The sequence below is a fragment of the Sapajus apella genome, unplaced genomic scaffold, assembly GCF_009761245.1.
Source record: "Sapajus apella isolate SASKATOON/1434 unplaced genomic scaffold, GSC_monkey_1.0 scaffold10, whole genome shotgun sequence".
Classification (NCBI taxonomy): Eukaryota; Metazoa; Chordata; class Mammalia; order Primates; family Cebidae; genus Sapajus; species Sapajus apella.
In genome coordinates, this window is record NW_022436950.1 from 43,407,609 (window position 1) to 43,426,087 (window position 18,479).

Here is an 18,479-nt window from a genome sequence, read left to right on the forward strand (position 1 = left end):
TTTCTCTTCCCTCCCTCCTTCCTTCTTTGCTTCCTTCTTTCTTCTTTTTCCTCTGCCTCCTCCCCTCCACTCCTCCCTTCCCTACTCTTTTCCCTTCCCTGCCTTCCCTTCCTTCTTTCTTTTCTTCCCTCCCTCCCCCACCCTGTCTAGCGCGTGCGCGCATGCGCTCGCGCCCTCTCTCTCTCTCTCTCTCTCTCTCTCTCTCTCTCTCTCTCTCTCTCTCTCTCTCTCTCTCTCCCCCCCCTCTCTCTGGAATCTCACCCTCTTGCTCACCCAGGCTGGAGTGCAGTGGCATGATCATAGCTCACTCCAGACTTAGACACCCTGGGCTCAGATGTTTCTTCCACATCAGTTGTCTGACTACGGGGCAGGTGCCACCATGCCCAGCTAATTTTTTGTGGAGATGGGGTTTTGTCATGTTGCCCAAGCTGGTCTCAAACTCCTGGGCTCAAGTGATCTCCTACCTCAACCTCTCAGAGTACTGGGATTATAGGCATGAGCCACTGTGCCTGGCCAGTATTTCTTGCAATGAGAATGAGTAGCAAACTCTAAATTTTCATGTCTATAAAGGTCTCAATTTCATCCTTTTTCTTGAATTAATGGTTAAGTTGGCTGCAGAATTAAAGAATAATAGCAGTTTTTTTCCCTGTACATCTGGGAAATGATATATTGAAAAATATTAATGATTACCTTTTTAAAAATGATTATTTCAATAGTTTTTGGGGAAACAGGTGGTGTTTGATTACATGGATAAATTCGTAAGTGGTGATTTCTGAGATTTTGGTGCACCCGTCATCCAAACAGTGCACACTATACCCCATGTGTAGTCTTTTATCCCTCACCCACCTCTGACCCTTCCCTCTTGAGTTCCTAGAGTTCATTATATCATTTTATGCCTTTGTATTCTTATAGCTTAACTCCGACATATGAGTGAGAACATTCGATGTTTGGGTTTCCATTCCTGAGTTACTTCACTTAGAATAATGGTCACCAATTCCATCCATATTGCTGTGAATGCTGTTATTTTATTCCTTTTTATGGCTGAGTAGTAGTAGTCCATGGTGTGTGTGTATACATATAAATATTTATGTACATATAACATTTTCTTTATCCACTCATTGATTGATGAGCATTTAGACTCCCTCCATATTTTTGCAGTTGTGAATTGTGCTGCTATAAATGTGTGTGCAAGTATCTTTTTCATATAATGAATGATTTTCCTCTGGGTAGGTACCCAGTAGTGTGATTGCTTGATTGAATGGTAGTTCTATTTTCAGTTCTTTAAGGAATCTCCATACAGTTTTCTATAGTGGTTGTAGTAGTTTACATTCCTGCCAGTAGCGTAAAACTGTTCCCTTTTCACCACATCCATGCCAATATCTGTTATTTATTTTTAAATTAGGCCATTCTTGAAGGAGTTAAGTGGTATTGCATTGTGGTTTTGATTTGCATTTCTCTGATAATTAGGGATGTTGAGCATTTTTCATATGTTGGCCATTTGTATATCTTCTTTTGAGAATTGTCTATTCATGTTCCTAGCCCACTTTTGTTGGGATTATTTGTTTTTTCTTGCTGACTTTTTGAGTTTCTTACAGATTCTTGATATTAGTCCTTTGTCAGATGCATGGTTTGGGAATATTTTCTCCCACTCTGTGCGTTGTCTGTTTACTCCGTTGATTATCTCTTTTGCTGTGCAGAAGCTTTTTAGTTTAATTAGATCTTATCTATCTTTGTTTTTGTTGCATGTGCTTTTGGACTCTTGGTCATGAACTTTTTGCCTAAGCCAATATCCAGAAGTTTTTCTATTGTTATCTTCTAGAATTTTTATGGTTTCAGGTCTTATATTTAAGTCTTTGATCCATCTTGAGTTGATATTTGTATAAGGTAAGAGAAAACCATTATATTTTGGCATGTATTGATGAGAACCCTATGTCACTTTGTCATTATTTTGTTTGTAATCTGACTTTGTTCTCTCTAACCTTTTTTGGGGGGAACATTTTATTTTCAAAGGCTTGCAGATGGGCTTTCTTCTTCTTTTTTTTTTTTTTTTAAAAAAAGCTTTATTGAGAAATAATTCACATATCACTGAATTCATCTATGCTAACTGTAGAATTTAGTGAGTTTTAGTGAATTACTGTAGTTGCACAACCTTCACCAAAATCCAGCTTTAGAATACATCTGTCATTTACAAAAGTTCCCTCTTGCCGATTTCAGTTAATCCTCTCACCCACTGTTTGCCCTAGGCGATCACTAGTCTTCTACCATTATAGCTTTAACTTTTCTAAAATTTCATATAACTGCAATCATATAATATATTTATTTCTGAGGTTTATTCATGGCATTTATTGTGTTTGGGTTTTGACTATTATGAATGCTGCTGTGAGCATTTGCATGCAAGTCTTGTGAACGTATAATTTTCATTTCTCGTTGGCAAATAGCTGGGTGTAGAATGAAGAGTTGTATAGCAGGTTTATGTTCAACTTTTTAAGACATGCTAAATTGTTTTCCAAGCTGCTGTACATTTTACATTCCTACAAACAACATATGGAGAAGTTTCTAGTTTCTCCACCTTGCCCACCCTTTGTTTTTATTTTGTTTTGTCACAGTAGCCATTCTAGTGGATATGTTGTACCTTATGGCTTTAAGTTGATTTTCCTAATGACTAATATTGAGTATCATTGTTTTTGTGCTTGTTTGGCATTCATGTATCTTCTTAGATGAAGTGCCTGCTTAAATACTTGGCCCATTTTTTATTGGATAGTTTGCTGTTGCTTATTACATTAGAAGAGTTCTTTATATATCTCCTTTACAAGTCCGTTTCAGATATCTTTTGCAAATATTATATCCTAGTTTGTGCCTTATCTTTTCATATTATTGGTACATAATAATTGTATGTATTTATGAGATACATGTAATATTTCAACATATGTTTATAATCAATTGGGGTATCTGTCCCCTCAAACATTTATTATTTCTTTCTGCAGATAACTCTGTTATACTTACTTTCTTTCTTTTGGATATATACCCAGCAATAGGATTTCTAGATCACACAGTATTCTGTAGTTAATTTTGCAACAACCTAATCATTCTATGTTTGTGTTTAAAGGAACTTCCATACTGTTTTCTATATTGGCTGTACTAATTTTTACATTCCCACCAAAAATGCATGCAAATTATCTTTCTCTGTGTCCTTGCCTACATCTGTTATTTTTTTTCTTTTTGATAATAGCCATTTTAACTGGGGTAAGATAATATCTCATTGTGGTTTTGCTTTGCATTTCCCTGATGATTAAAGATGTCGAGCATGTTTTCACATACCTGTTGGCCATTTATGTCTTCTTTGGAGAAATGTCTGTTGAGATCATTTGCCCATTTTTAATCAAATTATTATTTTATATTGAGTTGAGTTCCATATACATTCTGGTTATTAATATTTTTCCCTTGTCTATGGATAGTTTACAAATATTTTCTCCCATTCTGTGGATTGTCTCTTCATCTGTTGATTCTTTTGCTGTGCAAAAATTTTTAGCTTAATATAATCTTACTTATTTTTCCTTTTGTTGCTTATGCTTTTGAAGTCTTACCCCAAAAAATCTTTGTCCAGACCAGTCTCCTGAAGCATCTTTCCAGTGTTTTCTTCTAGTACTTTCATAGTTTCAGGTGTTAGATTTAAGTCTTTAATCCATTTTCATTTTATTTTTGTAGATGGTTTAGATGGTGAGAGATAGGGGTCTAGTTTCATTCTTCTGCATACGGATACCCAGATTCCCCAGCACCATTTATTGAAGAGGCTGTCCTATCCTCAATAGATGTTCTTGGTACCTTTGTCAAAAATGAGTTGAATATACATGCATAGATTTATTTATACTTTCTCTATTCTGTCCCATAGGTCTAAGTGTCTGTTTTTAAGTCAGCATTATGCTGTTTTGGTTATTATAGCTTTGTACTATATTTTGAAGTCTGGTGGTATGATTCCTCTATCTTTGGCTTTTTTTTTCCCATTTATTTTATTGCATTTTAGGTTTTGGGGTACATGTGAAGAACATGCAAAATTGTGGCATAGGAACACACGTGGCAGTGTGATTTGCTGCCTTCCTCCCCATCACCTACATCTGGCATTTCTCCCCTTGCTATCTCTCCCCAGCTTCCCACCCCCCACCGTCCCTCCCCTATTTCCCCCCAACTGACCCCAGTGTGTAGTGCTCCCCTCCCTGTGTCCATGTGTTCTCATTGTTCAACACCCGCCTATGAGTGAGAACATGCAGTGTTTGATCTTCTGCTCTTCTGTCAGTTTGCTGAGAATGATGGTTTCCAGCTTCATCCATGTCCCTACAAAGGACCCAAACTCATCGTTTCTGATGGCTGCATAATATTCCATGGTGTATATGTGCCACATTTTCCCTATCCAGTCTATCGTTGATGGGCATTTGGGTTGGTTCCAGGTCTTTGCTATTGTAAACAGTGCTGCAGTGAACATTCGTGTGCACGTGTCCTTATAGTAGAACGATTTGTAATCCTTTGGATATATACCCAGTAATGGGATTGCTGGGTCAAATGGAATTTCTATTTCTATGTCCTTGAGGAATCGCCACACTGTCTTCCACAATGGTTGAACTAATTTATACTCCCACCAACAGTGTAAAAGTGTTCTTATTTCTCCACATCCTCTCCAGCATCTGTTGTCTCCAGATTTTTTAATGATCGCCATTCTAACTGGCGTCAGATGGTATGTCAATGTAGTTTTGATTTGCATTTCTCTGATGACCAGTGATGATGAGCATTTTTTCATGTTTGTTGGCCTCACGTATGTCTTCTTTTGTAAAGTGTCTGTTCATATCCTATGCCCACTTTTGAATGGGCTTGTTAGTTTTTTTCTTGTAAATCTGTTTTAGTTCTTTGTAAATTTTAGATATCAGCCCTTTGTCAGATGGGTAAACTGCAAAAATTTTTTCCCAATATGTTGGTTGCCGATTCACTCTAATGATTGTTTCTTTTGCTGTGCAGAAGCTGTGGAGTTTGATTAGGTCCCATTTGTCTATTTTGGCTTTTGTTGTCAATGGTTTTGGTGTTTTGGTCATGAAGTCCTTGCCTACACCTATGTCCTGAATGGTTTTGCCTAGATTTTCTTCTAGGGTTTTTATGGTGTTAGGTCTTCTGTTTAAGTCTTTAATCCATCTGGAGTTAATTTTAGTGTAAGGTGTCAGGAAGGGGTCCAGTTTCTGCTTTCTGCACATGGCTAGCCAGTTTTCCCAACACCATTTATTGAACAGGGAATCCTTTCCCCATTGCTTGTTTTTGTCTGGTTTGTCAAAGATCAGGTGGTTGTAGATATGTTGTGTTGCCTCCAAGACCTCTGTTCTGTTCCATTGGTCTATATCTCTGTTTTGGTACCAGTACCATGCTGTTTTGGTTACTGTAGCCTTGTAGTATAGTTTGAAGTCTTGTAGTGTGACGCCCCCTGCTTTGTTCTTTTTGCTTAGAATTGGCTTGGCTATGTGGGCTCTCTTTTGGTTCCATATGAAGTTTAAGGTGGTTTTTTCCAGTTCTGCGAAGAAGGTCATTGGTAGCTTGATGGGGATAGCATTGAATCTGTAAATTACTTTGGGCAGTATGGCCATTTTCACGATATTGATTCTTCCTAACCATGAACATGGAATGTTTCTCCATCTGTTTGTGTCCTCTCTTATTTCGTTGAGCAGTGGCTTGTAGTTCTCCTTGAAGAGGTCCTTTACGTTCCTTGTTAGTTGTATTCCTAGGTATTTTATTCTCTTTGTGGCAATTGTGAATGGAAGTTTGTTCTTGATTTGGCTCTCTTTAAGTCTGTTATTGGTGTATAGGAATGCATGTGATTTTTGCACATTGATTTTGTATCCTGAGACTTTGCTGAACTTGTTTATCAGTTTCAGGAGGTTTGGACCTGAGACGATGGGGTCTTCTAGATATACAATCATGTCGTCTGCAAATAGAGACAATTTGACTTCCTCCTTTCCTATTTGAATGCCCTTCATTTCTTTTTCTTGCCTGATTGCTCTGACTAGAACTTCTAATACCATATTGAATAGCAGTGGTGAGAGAGGGCAACCTTGTCTGGTGCCATATTTCAAGGGGAATGCTTCCAGTTTTTGCCCATTCAGTATGATATTGGCTGTTCGTTTGTCATAAATAGCTTTTATTATTTTGAGATACGTTCCATCGATACCTAGCTTATTAAGGGTTTTTAGCATAAAGAGCTGTTGAATTTTGTCAAAGGCTTTCTCTGCCTCAATTGAGGTAATCATGTGGTTTTTGTCTTTGGTTCTGTTTATGTGGTGAATTACGTTTATAGACTTGCATATGTTGAAGCAGCCTTGCATCCCCGGGATGAAGCCTACTTGATCATGGTGGATAAGCTTTTTGATGTGCTGTTGCAATTGGCTTGTCAGTATTTTATTGAAGATTTTTTTCGTCTATGTTCATTATGGATATTGGCCTGAAGTTTTCTTTTCTTGTTGAGTCTCTGCCAGGTTTTGGAATCAGTATGATGTTGGTGTCATAAAATGATTTGGGAAGAATTCCCTCTTTTTGTATTGTTTGGAATAGTTTCAGAAGAAATGGTACCAGCTCCTCTTTGTATGTCTGGTAGAATTCAGCTGTGAACCCATCTGGACCTAGGCTTTTTTTGGGTGGTAAGCTCTTAATTGCTGCCTCAACTTCAGACATTGTTATGGGTCTGTTCAGGGTTTCGGCTTCTTCTTGGTTTAGGCTTGGCAGGAGGCAAGTGTCCAGGAATTTATCCATTTCTTCCAGGTTTACTAGTTTGTGTGCATAGAGTTGTTTGTAATAATCTCTGATGATGGTTTGAATTTCTGTGGAATCTGTGGTGATATCCCCTTGATCGTTTTTTATTGCATCAATTTGGTTATTCTCTCTTTTCTTTTTTATTAATCTGGCTAGTGGTCTGTCTATTTTGTTGATCTTTTCAAAAAACCAGCTCCTGGATTTATTGATTTTTTGAAGGGTTTTTTGTGTCTCTATCTCCTTCAGTTCTGCTCTGATCTTAGCTATTTCTTGTCTTCTGCTAGACTTTGAGTTTTTTTGATCTTGCTCCTCTAGCTCTTTCAATTTTGATGATAGGGTGTCAATTCTTGATCTCTCCTTGTTTCTCATGTGGGCACTTATTGCTATATATTTTCCTCTAGAGACTGCTTTAAATGTGTCCCAGAGATTCTGGTATGTTGTGTCTTCATTCTCGTTTGTTTCGAAGAACATCTTTATTTCTGCCTTCATTTCATTGTTTATCTAGTCAACATTCAGGAGCAAGTTGTTCAGTTTCCATGAAGCTGTGCGGTTCTGAGTTAGTTTTTAAATTTTGAGTTCTAACTTGATTGCACTGTGGTCTGAGAGACTGTTTGTTACGATTTCCGTTCTTTTGCATTTGCTGAGGAGTGATTTACTCCCAATTATGTGGTCAATTTTAGAGTAGGTGTGATGTGGTGCTGAGAAGAATGTATATTCTGTGGATTTGGGGTGGAGAGTTCTGTAAATGTCTATTAGGTTTGCTTGGTCTAGGTCTGAGTTCAAGTCCTGGATATCCTTGATAATTTTCTGTCTGGTTGATCTGTCTAATGTTGACAATGGGGTGTTAAAGTCTCCCACTATTATTGTGTGGGAGTCTAAGTCTCTTTGTAAGTCACTAAGAACTTGCCTTATGTATCTGGGTGCTCCTGTATTGAGTGTGTATATATTTAGGATTGTTAGCTCTTCTTGTTGCATTGATCCTTTTACCATTATGTAATGTCCCTCTTTGTCTCTTATGATCTTTGTTGCTTTAAAGTCTAATTTATCAGAGATGAGAATTGCAACTCCTGCTCTTTTTTGCTCTCCATTTGTTTGGTAAATCTTCCTCCATCCCTTTATTTTGAGCCTTTGTGTATCCTTGCATGTGAGATGGGTTTCCTGGATACAGCACACCGATGGGTTTTGTCTTTTTATCCAATTTGCCAGTCTGTGTCTTTTGATTGGGGCATTTAGTCCATTTACATTTAGGGTTAATATTGTTATGTGTGAATTTGATACTGCCATTTTGGTGCTAGCTGGGTGTTTTGCCCTTTAGTTGAGCTGGTACTTGTTGTTCCTTTATATGTGTAGAGCCTCTTTCAGGAGCTCTTGTAGAGCTGGCCTGGTGGTGACGAAATCTCTGAGTACTTGCATGTTCCCAAAGGATTTTATTTTTCCTTCACTTATGAAGCTTAGTTTGGCTGGATAGGAGATTCTGGGTTGAAAGTTCTTTTCTTTAAGGATGTTGAATATTGGCCCCCATTCTCTTCTGGCTTGTAGGGTTTCTGCTGAGAGATCTGCTGTGAGTCTGATGGGCTTCCCTTTATGGGTAACCCGACCTTTCTCTCTGGCTGCCCTTAGTATTTTCTCCTTCATTTCGACCCTGGTGAATCTGACGATTATGTGCCTTGGGGTTGCTCTTCTTGACGAATATCTTTGTGGTGTTCTCTGTATTTCCTGGACTTGAATGTTTGCCTGCCTTGCTAGGTTGGGGAAGTTTTCCTGGATAATATCCTGAAGAGTATTTTCCAGCTTGGATTCATTCTCTTCGTCACATTCGGGTACGCCTATCAGACGTAGATTAGGTCTTTTCACATAGTCCCACATTTCTTGGAGACTTTGTTCATTCCTTTTTACCCTTTTTTCTTCAGTCTTGCCTTCCTGTTTTATTTCATTGAGTTGATCTTCGACCTCTGATATCCTTTCTTCTGCTTGGTCAATTCGGCTGTTGATACTTGTGCATGCTTCACGAAGTTCTCGTGTTGCGTTTTTCAGTTCCATCAATTCACTTATATTCCTTTCTATTTTGTCCATTCTTGTTAGCATTTCGTCCAATCTTTTTTCAAGGTTCTTAGTTTCTTTGCATTGGGTTGGAACATGTTCTTTAAGTTCACAGAAGTTTCTTACTACCCACCTTCTGAAGTCTGATTCTGTCATTTCATCACACTCGTTCTCCATCCAACCTTGTTCCCTTGCTGGTGAGGAGTTGTGATCCCTTGTAGGAGGAGAGGTGTTCTGGTTTTGGGTGTTTTCATCCTTTTTGCGCTGGTTTCTTCCCATCTTTAAGGATTTATCCACCTGTCGACTTTGTAGTTGCTGGCTTTCAGATTGGGTCTCAAATCTTTCAGATTGACGTTCTGTTTGTTGATGATGAGGTTATTTCTGTTTCTTGATTTTCCTTCTTACAGTCTGGCCCCTCTGGTGTAGGTCTGCTGAGGTTCACTCCAGGCTCTGCTTGCCTGGGGTTCACCTGCAGCAGCTGCTGAACAGCAAGCGTTGTTACCAGTTTTCTTCTTCTACTATCTTTGTCCCAGAAGGATACCCGCCTAGTGTCAATCTGATCTCTCTTTTATGAGGTGTCTTTTTGGGTATATAGGGGTCAGGGAGCTGCTTGAGGAGATGGTCTCTTCTTTATAGGAGCTCAGATGGTGAGCTGCGAGCTCTGTTGTTGTTCATTCAGAGCTGCTGGGCAGGTACTTTTATGTCTGCTGCAGCAGAACTCATATACTGCTTTTTGTTCCCAGGTGCTCTGTCCCAGGGATTTAGGGCTTTATTTATGAGTTTCCGTTATGCTGCCGCCTCCTTTTTTGTTTTTTTTCCTTCAGACCTGCCCAGCCCAGCAAGGAGGCAGCCTAGTCACTGTCGGCCTATAGCAGCTTTGCTGAGCTGCTGTGGGCTCCTCCCCGCTGCCGAGTGAACTCCCCTGCAGTCCTGTTTATATGGGTGTAGTTAGAACTGCTTTGGTGATGGTGGCCCGCCTCTGTTGGGGCGGAGTCTCTGCTGTGGTGGGTTGCCTTGGCAACGTCGGGCTGCCTCAGCAATGCCGGGTTGCCTTGGCAACGGCGGGCTGCCTCGGTAATGGCGGACGCCCTTGCCCCACAGAGCTGGACCGTCCCCAGTTCAGCTGCGCTTGCTGTGAAACTCTCAATCCAGAGATTCTGATTGCTGTTCTTTTGTGGGGGTGGGGCCAGCCGAGCCTGATCGCCTGGCTCCCTGCCTCAGAGTCTTTTTTAAGTTGGTGTTCCAGTTGCCTGTTGAATAGGCGCCGGGGTCTGTTTGTTTTCCCCTGCAGCCACTCACTGCGCTGGCTTAAACAGTGGCACTGAGGTTTGTGGCGCTTTTTTTTTTTTTTTGCCCTGGAATCTACTGTCCTGGTTCTCTGCTCAGTCCCCTTTTTGAACCGGCGTATGGGCGACTTCCCGTGGCTCCAATCGCCAACCAAAAGGGCCCCCGGACCAGTGTATTTTGTACGGAGAACCGCGGCTCCGGGGCGCCGACAAAGCAGCTGCGCAGGGCAAAGCAGCGGCGCTGGCAGGCATGGCCGTGCTGGCCGAAACAACCGCGCTGGCGACTGTGGAGCACCTCCGCCCGGGAAGTTCCTAGTCTGTGGGCAATAAAAACACGGTGTCCACTCACCCTCTGCGCTTTCACTGGGAGCTGCAATCCTGAGCTGTTCCTAAACGGCCATCTTGGATCGTCCCTATCTTTGGCTTTTGTTTTTGTTTGTTTGTTTGTTTTTACTAAGGATTAGGGCTATTTGGGGTCTTTTGTGGTTCCATATAAATTTTAGAATTATTTTTATCTTTGTCTGTAAAGAGTGTTACTGGGAATTTGATAGGGAGTGTATTGAATGTATAGATTTCTTTGGGCAGTATGGACATTTTAACAATAATAATTTTTCCAAAGCATGATTGCTTTGCATTTTTTAGTGGATTTTCTTCAATTTTTTTTTCAGTGCTTTTTATTTCTCATTGTGGAGATCTTTCACTTTTTGGTTAAATTTTTTCCTAGGTAATTAGTTTCTTAGCTGTTACAAATGGGATTGCTTTCTTTTACTGAATGTTTCTGTTGGTGTAACGAAATGCTACTGAGTTTTGTACGTTGATTTTGTATCCTGCAACTTTGCTGAATTCATTAATCAGTTCTAATAATTTTTTGGTGGAGTCCTTATTTTTTCTTTCTAAATATAAGATCGTGTCATTTGCAAACAAAAACAATTTAACTTCTGCTTTTCCAATTAGGATGCCCCTTTTTAAAAATTTTGCTTAATTGATCTGGCTAAGACTTCTGGTACAGTGTTGAATGAAAGTGGTGAAAGTGGCATCCTTGTCTTGTTCCAGATTTTAGAGAAAATTATTTTGGTTTTCCCCATTTAGTATGATGAAAGCTGTGGATTTGTCATATATGACCTTTATTGTTTTGTGGTATTTCCCTTCTATACCAAGGTTGTTGAGAGTTTTTTTCATGAGGGCATGTTGAATTTTATCAAATGCTTGTTCCACATCTATTAAGATGATTGTATGGTTTCTGTATCTTTTGTTGATGTGGTTGGTGTATCACATATATTGATATATGAATGTTGAAATATCCTTCCATTTCTAGAATAAATACCCCTTGATTGTGGTATATTATCTTTTTGATGTGTTACTGGATTTGGCTTGTTGGTATTTTGTTGAGGATTTTTGTGTCTGTTCATCAGGAATATTGACCTGTAGTTTTCTCCTTTTGTTCTATCCTTATTTGGTTTTGGTATCAAGGTAATGCTTGCCTTGTAGAATGAGTTAGGAAAAATTCCTTCCTCTTCAAGGTTTAGGAATATTTTGAGAAGAATTGGTATTAGTACTTTAAAATTTTCATAGAATTCAGCAGTACAGTTATCCAGTTTTGGACTTTTCTTTTTAGGGAGACTTTTTATTACTGATTCAATCTCATTACTCATTATTTGTGCAGATTATCTGTTTGTTCCCTGGCTCAGTATTGGTAGGTTAGATGTGTCTAGGGATTTGTCTTATTTTTTCTAGGTTTTTAAATTTATTGTTGTGTAGTTGTAAATCATGATAATCTTTAGTGATTTTTTTCTTAGTCTAGTTAGTGGTTTTCTCAATTTTATTTATTATTATTATTATTATTTTTGAGGCAGAGTTTCACTCTGTACCCCAGGTTGGAGGACAGTGATGTAACCTAGGCTCATTCCAACCTCCACCTCCCAGGTTCAAGTGACTCTCATGCCTCAGCCTCCTGAATGGCTGAGATTGCAGGTAAATGCCACCACACCTAGCTAATTTTTTATATTTTTAGTAGAGACAGGGTTTTGCCATGTTGGCCAGGCTGGTCTCAAATTCCTGGCCTTAAGTGATCCAGCTGCTTTGGCTTCCCAAAGTGCTGGGATTACAGGCATGGACCACTACACTTGGCCTTTTTGTCTCTTTTATTTAGTTCTGCTCTGGTCATTATTATTTATTTTACTAATTTTGGATTTGATTTGTTTTTGCTTTTCTATTTCCTTAAGGTATGTTTCTATGTTGTTTATTTGAAATCTATTTTTTAAGTCTTCTTTTTTAAACTATAAACTTCTCTTTGAGCACTGCTTTTGCTATATTCAATAGGTTTTGGTATATTATGTTTTCATTTTTATTTGTTTCAATAAATTTATTATTTCTATCTTATTTTTAAGAACTCAATAGTTCTTAATTTCCATCTTAATTTTTAAGAACTGAATGGTTCTTCAGATGCTTGTTATTTAATTTCTATGTATTTGTACTGTATCCAAAGTTCTTGCTATTGATTTCCAGTTTTACTTTATTGTGTCTGATTAGATTTTTTTTTTTACATTTGCTGAGACTTGTTTTGTGGCTTAACATGTGGTCTAACTTGGAGTATCTTCCATGCACTGATGAGAAGAATGTATATTTTATAGCTATTGAAAGGAACATTTTGTAAACGTCTGTTAGGTACATTTGGCCTATACTGCAGTTTAGGTTCAATGTTTCTTTGTTGATTTACTATCTAGATGATCTGTCCAATGCTGAAAGTGGGGTATTAAAGTCTCTTTCTATTATTGGGGTCTATCTCTCTCCTCAACTATAATAATATTTTCTTTATATATCTGAATGTTCCAATATTGAATGGATATATATTTATATCTACTTGATGAATTGATCCCTTTTCATTATATAATGACCTCCTTTATCTCTTACATTTTTTGAATTAAACTCTATTTTGTCTGATAGAAGTATAGCTACTACTTCATCTGTAAAGACACACGTAGACTAAAAGTGACTAAAAGTGAAGATCTTCCATGCAAATTCCAAACCTGCTTTTGGTTCCCATTTACATGGAATATCTTCACTTTTAGTCTATATGTGTGCCTTTACAGATGAAGTGAGTTTTTTGACAGCAGCATACAGTTGTTTTTTTTTTAAATGAACTCGATTACTCTGTATCTTTTAATTGGCGGGATTTAAACTGTTTATATATATTAAAGGTTGTTATTAATAGGTAAGGGCTTACTCCTGTCATTTTAATGATTGTTTTCTGGTTGTTTTATATGGCCTTTGTTCTTCTCTTACTGCTTATCTTTGTGATTTGCTGGTCTTCTATAATAACAATGCTTGATTCCTTTTTCTCATATGTATATCTGTTATTCTAGTGAATTTTGTGCTTTAGTGCATTTTCATGAGGGTAGATATCATCCTTTTGCTTCCAGACGTAGGACTCTTTTAAGTATTTCCTGTAGGACCTGTTTAGTGGTGATGAATTTGCTCAGTTTTTGTTAGGGTAAGTCTTTATTTCTCCTTCATTTCTGAAAGATAGCTTTGCTGCTGATAAATATGATGTTTATGTGTTGTCAGTTCCCTTATATGTCACTTGACAAAATTTTACAGCAAGTTTTCTTGTGCTGTTTTTAGAATTTTCTCTTTGTCTTTGACTTTTCAGCGATTAACTATGTATGTCATGCCTCAGAAAGAAAATTTTTGGATTGAATCTATTTGGGGATCGTCCTAAGCTTCATATTTCTAGATGTTTATATCTCTTCTAAGACTTAGGAATTTTTCATTCATTATTTTGTTAAATTTTCTATTCCTTTTCCCCATCTTTTCTCCTTCTGAACTCCCCAAATTTCAGTATTTGTTTCCTTGATGGTGTCCCATATGCCCCTCGGGCCTTCTTCATCCTTTTTGATATTTTTTTTTCTTTGTCTCACTGGGTTATTTCAAAATACCTGTCTTCAAGTTAAAAAGTTCTTTCTTCTGCTTGATCTAGTGCATTGCAGAAGCTCCTGATTTTATTTTTTATTTTGGCCATTGAATTCTTCAGTTTGAGGAGTTCTGCTTGGTTCTTTTTTATGACATCTATCTCTTCATTAAAATTTTTTAAATTATACTTTAAGTTCTGGGGTACATGTGCAGATCCTGCAGGATTGTTACATAGGTATGCACATGCCATAGTGGTTTGCTGCCTCCATCCCCCATCACCTACATTAGGTGTTTCTCCTAATGTTATGCTTCCCCAATCTCTCCACCCCCTCCTATCCCTCCTGTAGCCCCCCCACCCCACAAAAGACCCCAATGTGTGATGTTCCCCTCCCTGTGTCCATGTGTTCATTGTTCAACACCAACTTACAAGCGAGAACATGAAGTGTTTGGTTTTCTGTTCTTGTGTCAGTTTGCTGAGAATGATGGTTTCCAGATTCATCCATGTCCCTACAAAGGACATGAACTCATCCTTTTTCATGGCTGCATAGTATTCCATGATGTATATGTGCCACATTTTCTTTATCCAGTCTATCACTGATGGCATTCAGGTTGGTTCCAAGTCTTCTCTATTGTAAACAGTGCCACAATGACATACATGTGTGTGCATCTTTATAATAGAATGACTAGTAATCCTTAGGGTATATACCCAGTAATGGCATTGCTGAGTCAAATGGTATTTCTATTTCTAGGTCCTTGAGGAATCACCACACTGTCTTCTACAATGGTTGAACTAGTTTACACTCCCACCAACAGTGTAAAAGCATTCCTATTTCTCCACATCCTCTCAAATGTGTTGTCTCCAGATTTTTTAATGATTGCCATTCTAACTGGCATGAGGTAGTATCTCAATGTGGTTTTGTTTAGCATTACTCTAATGACCAGTGATGATGAGTATTTTTTCATATGATTGTTGGCCACATAAGCGTCTTCTTTTGAAAAGTGTCTGTTGATATCCTTCACCCACTTTTTGATGGGGTGATTTTTTTCTTGTAAACTTGTGTAAGTTCTTTGTAGATTCTGGATATTAGCCCTTTGTCAGATGGGTAGATTGCAACATATTTTTCCCATTCTGTTTGTTGCGGGTTCACTCTAATGATTGTTTCTTTTGCTGAGTAGAAGCTCTTTAGTTTAATTACATCCGATTTATCTTTTTTGGCTTTTGTTGCCATTGCTTTTGGCGTTTTAGTCATGAAGTCTTTGCCTATGCCTATGTCCTGAATGGTATTGCCTAGGCTTTCTTTGAGGGTTTTTAAGGTGTTATGTCTTATGTTTAAATCTTTAATCCATCTGGAGTTAATTTTTGTATAAGGTGTCAGGAAGGGGTTCAGTTTCAGCTGTCTGCACATGGCTAGCCAGTTTTCCCAATACCATTTATTAAACAGGGAATACTTTCCCCATTTGTTTGTTTTTGTCAGGTTTGTCAAAGATCAGATGGTTGTAGATATGTGGTGTTGCCACCAAGTCCTCTGTTCTGTTCCATTGGTGTGTATCTCTGTTCTGTTCCATTGGTGTGTATCTCTGTTTTGGTAGCAGTACCATGCTGTTTTGATTACTGTAGGCTTGTATAGTTCAAAGTCAGGTAGCCTGATGCCTCTAGCTTTGTTCTTTTTGCTTAGGATTGTCTTGGCTATGTGGGCTCTGTTTTGGATCCATGTGAAGTTTAAGGTGGTTTTTTTCCAGTTCTGTGAAGAAGGTCGTTGGTAGCTTGATGGGGATAGCATTGAATCTATAAATTACTTTGGGCAGTATGGCCGTTTTCATGATACTGATTCTTCCTAACCATGAGCATGGAATGTTTTTCCATCTGTTTGTATCCTCTCTTATTTCATTGAGCAGTGGTTTGTAGTTCTCCTTGAAGAGGTCCTTTACATATTTTGTTAGTTGTATTCCTAGGTATTTTATTCTCTTTGTAGCAATTGTGAATGGGAGTTTGCTCTTGGTTTGGCTCTCTGTTTGTCTGTTATTGGTATATAGGACTGCTTATGATTTCTGCACATTGATTTTGTATCCTGAGACTTTGCTGAAGTTGCTTGTCAGCCTAAAGAGATTTTGGACTGAAATGATGTGGTCTTCTAAATATACAATCATGTCATCTGCAAATAGAGACAATTTGACTTCCTCTTTTCCTAATTGAATACCCTTTATTACTTTTTCTTTCCTGATTGCTCTGGCTAGAACTTCCAATACTATGTTGATACAGTTGGTGAGAAAGGGCATCCTTGTCCTGTGCCAGATTTCAAAGGGAATGCTTCCAGTTTTTGCCCATTCAGTATGATATTGGCTGTGGATTTGTTATAAATAGCTTTTATTATTTTGAGATATGTTCCAGCAATACCTTTTAGCATGAAAGGCTGTTGAATTTTGTCAAAGGCCTTCTCTGCGTCTATTGAGATAATCATGTGGTTTTTGTCTTTGGTTCTGTTTATGGAATGGATTACGTTTATTGATTTGCATACGTTGAACCAACCTTGCATCCCTGGGATGAAGCCTACTTGATTGTGATAGATAAGCTTTTTGGTATGCTGTTGCATTTGGTTTGCCAGTATTTTATTGAAGAGTTTTGTGTCAATGTTGGCCTGAAATGTTATTTTTTAGTTGTGTCTCTGCCGGGTTTTGGTATCAGGATGATTTTGTCTCATTAAATGCATTAGGGAGGAGTCTCTTTTTTGTATTATTTGGAATAGTTTCAGAAGGAATGGTACCAGCTCCTCTTTGTATGTCTTCATTAAATTTCTAATTCAGATTATGAGTTTTTCTGATTTGTTTGTATTGTTTGTATGTATTCTCTTATATCTTTGAGTTTTCTTGAGATCATTTTCTTTTCAGGTGTTTTTTAAATTTTCTTTGGGGCCTATTAGTAGAGAAATACTGTGTGTGTGTGTGTGTGTGTGTGTGTGTGTGTGTTTTCCAGGTGTTGTGTTTCCTTGATTTTTTTTTTATGTTTCTTTTGTTCTTAGGTTGATATCTGTGCATCTGCTATAATTGTCACTTCTTCCAATTTTAAGAAGTAGCTTCCATAGGAAAATACGTTTTCTTGTGAATGTATTAGTATATTAACTAGATAGGGTGATTTGGCTTTGGTTCTGGGTGGACACCACAGTGTAATGTTCATATGATTACTTTGATTGTATTTAATGTCAGTGGTGTCTGCAAATTACTTAGTGGCTAGGCTGTGGGTGTTTGTGGAGGCTGTGGTAAGGCTTTGCTGTGGAGCGGGATACCAGGTAGGCTAGTCCTTAGGTCCCTAGGTGGTACATGGGGGCACTGGCAGGGGATGTGGTGTGACTCAGAAAGGGCAATATCTGGGTCCTGGGTGGGGTGTGTGGGTGCCGGCAATGGGGACAGTGGGTCAAGTGGACTCATCCTTGGTTTCCTGGGTGGCTTGCATGGGCACTGGCAGTGTCGATCCCTGGGAGGGCCAGTCCTTAGGTCTCCAGGTAGAGCATGTGGGCACGGGGATCTGCTCTTTGGGCTCCATATGGGTTGCATAGATACCAGCAATAGTGAAAGCAAGTTGGTCTTTCAGTGCTAGAGTGGATTACACTCAGAGTGTTGGTGTTGGCTACAGGCCAGCTGGAAAAGTCCAGGGTTGGGCAGGTGGGCACTGGTAGTGTCTGCAGTAGGGTGGGAAGGCTGGTCCCTGGACCTGCAGGTGGGACACACAGTGGCCTTGCTGATGATGGGGCAATGTCATTGTTGGTGGCAGTGGTCCCAGGTGGACTGCTCTTAGGCTCTGGGGTACACACTTTGTTCCCTGTACCTTGGGGGAAGCCTCCTTAATGTGCTGGACTGCCTATTTCCTGGATAGTGGACACTGCATGAACTTGGGTGCTGGTGATGTGGCTGTACCACTGGGTTCAGCCAGTGCTATGCTACTGTAGTTCTGTGGGTGGATGTAGGGGATTGTTGTGGGGTCTTTAGAATGTGGAGGCCAGGCACAGTGGTTCACGCCTGTAATCCTAGCACTTGGGGCGGCTGAGGCAGGTGGATCACCTGAGGTCAGGATTTCAAGACCAGCCTGGCCAACTTGGTAAAACCCCATCTCTACTAAAAATACAAAAAAATAGGCTGAGCATGGTGGCAATTTCCTGTAATTCCAGGTACTTGGGAGGCTGAGGCAGGAGAATTACTTGAACTCGGGAGGCAGAGATTTCAGTGAGCCAAAATCATGCCATTGCATTCTAGCCTGGACAACAAGAGTGAAACTCCATCTCAAAAACAAAAACAAAAACAAAAACAGAATGTCGAGATGCAGATACTATTGTACCCTGGGCAAGGTGTAATCCTGTATTGGCTCTGCTCTCAAAATGGTGCAGTGCTATGGCAGCTTGGGTTCCAGAAGTGGGATTTAGCATGAGTTATCTCTCTGGAACAATGCAGTTGTGGGTGTTCCGTGAAGCACCCTAT

General features: G+C 39.1%; 1 protein-coding gene across 2 annotated transcripts in view; it reads left to right on the plus strand.

Moving 5' to 3' along the window:
* The window catches only part of DNAH7 (dynein axonemal heavy chain 7), a 172,677-nt gene that overhangs the window by 39,458 nt on the left and 114,740 nt on the right, over positions 1-18,479 (plus strand). The window lies entirely within an intron of this gene.